We start from the raw sequence: 2,299 nt of genomic DNA on the forward strand, positions 1-2,299 counted from the left end.
GTGTATATAAGCCTTGGTTGGAAATATATTCCCTCTCTCTGCGCGGACCTGGCTCCTGAAGCCATGGCGGTCCTGGAGGTGAGGATTTGCATGCCTTGTCTGATGTCTCTTTAATTTTATCCCTCAATTACACAACCGCCCCTCAGGCCCATTCGATTGTGGGCGCTGGTGCCCCACACAACCCTTAATCAGGAAACCTTAAAGTTAACCAAAACTCTGTGTTTGGGACAAGTAGATTTGTGTTTTCCAAGCAACTTTTACCTGCAAAGCAGGAGACCAGATAGCTGTTGTTAGTTACCGTGGCTTCCAGCTCCTGGCACGCCCGTAGGTACAGAGTAAAACTGCGCCCACTGGCTTTTCCAGGCTGTGATCTTTCAGAAGCAGATCACAGTCCTGTCTGCCAGGGTACATGGGGAGGGAGGGTTGAGCAGCCCCCTGTAGGTTTACAGCCAAGCACTTAGCTCTGTCACCCAGGGGTTCCTACTAGCTACCTCCAAGATGAGTAGAACCATATAGTGGGTGTAGGACTGATGCATGTGGAGCCCAATGAGATCAATAGTCACTGCAGTGAAACATAGGAGCCTGGAAAGGATGTCCTCTGAGAGTCTGTGTTCATTTGATCTCTTTTTAATGACTGGTATCTTAGGCGGTCCTTTTACCCACGCTTTCCTCTCTGGGCCCCCAGGTGTGGAGGGAAGAGCCGGCACTGCGAATGGAAAGGGTTCTTTGGAGAAGGGGTGGAAGAGGTACAGAGATTTCGTCTGCTGTTGCCCAAACTATCCCATGTATCTCCTTTTGTCCGCTGACTTGCAGTACTGTGCGTGCGTGTGTATAAAGATCAGTGGATGAAGTGGGAAGACATGTGCCCGAAACCGCCTGGGATCAAAGACTAACGGATTGGTTGGACACTGCTTAGCGGGGCTGTCAAAGGGGGAGACAGACTGCAGGAGACGGAAGCCAGAGAGGTTCTCCACCAGAACAGCAGGCAGACAGGCCTGGCAGGGCTTGGGCACCTAGGGTCTGTGATTCTTCCCCAGGGAGGTAGAGACCTAAAAGGCCACCTTCCACTTAGTCTAGAGTTCAGGTCAAGTCTGCGCAGGTGCACACTACCTTCCCACAACCCACTGATTCACTTTGTAAACTCCAGGTGTGTCCTTCACCCAAAAAGCCACCCCCACCCCCATGTCTGGGACAGCTGTTAATAGGACAGTTACCCAAGAAGCAGAAGAAAGATCCCATGCTGATGTGTCATCCGTCTCAGTTTATCCATTCAACCAGACCAGGAAGACTCTGGAAAAAGAGCTCTCGGCGCTTGCTCCCTAAGGACAGGAGGCTCGGCCAAGGCAGGCCTTGGCTGGGAACTCCAGACTGCTCTGGAGAGAAGGCAGCATAGTGAGAAGCCAGAAAGGGAGTCTGTCGTCCTAACTCACACATGCATGGGCATGCGGCCTCATGAGAGGAGCTGCTAACCACCCTGGGGTGTCCGCTTGTCCCAGGAGCATCTGTGTCAGCCACACTTCCCCTGCAGTCACGTCAGTCCTCCTGCCCCTGCGCTGTCACACCTGCCAGGAAGTCCTCCAAGGGGCTGTGGAGGGCAGAGGGGCCGAGGGCTCAGATTTCTCCTGCAAGAGCCAGAGCTGGGGGTTTTCCCTAAGGGTAAACTCTCGGTTTTCTTCATCCCTGTTGCTTTTCTTTCTTTTAAACCGATTTTAAACATGGCTAATCTCTGTAAATATTTCTCCTTCTCCTCCCCATCTGATCCTAGAGAATGGATTGCCTGACCGACGGAGATTTCCTGACAGCCCTTCTGAGAGAGACTTGGATTAATGCCTGTCAATACTAAATGTTAGCATGTCTTGCAAGGAAATCAATTAGTTTCCCTGCTAATCCTGACATCTGGGCCCCTGTCTTACATGGCAAACATCATTAGCAAGCTTGCTACCATGAAACCATCGGAAAAGGGAAAGCTTGTCCAGGAGAAAGCCTCTTCCCCATGCACACACACCCGCTCCCCTCCCCGGAGACCGGGAAGATTGTGTCTCAGCCCCAGCTGCACATTAGAATCCCCTGCCTAGGCGCCAGGCCCACCCTGGACCAGTGAAATATGAAGCCCCCAGAGCTGAGTTGGGCATCCTTAGTTTGTTTAAAAAACAACAACAAACTCCTCAGGTGATTCTAGCCTAGAACAAAAATCCAAGTTGGGTTAAAAATGAACAGCAAGCATCAGTGCAGATCCATGTGGCTTCTCCTCAAGAATGTCTTGCAGGAAGTGAGCCTTGCCAGCTGAAGCAGGGAACTG

The sequence above is a fragment of the Echinops telfairi genome, unplaced genomic scaffold (genome assembly GCF_000313985.2).
Source record: "Echinops telfairi isolate 266 unplaced genomic scaffold, ASM31398v2 ScPeMD7_7458;HRSCAF=8496, whole genome shotgun sequence".
Lineage (NCBI taxonomy): Eukaryota > Metazoa > Chordata > Mammalia > Afrosoricida > Tenrecidae > Echinops > Echinops telfairi.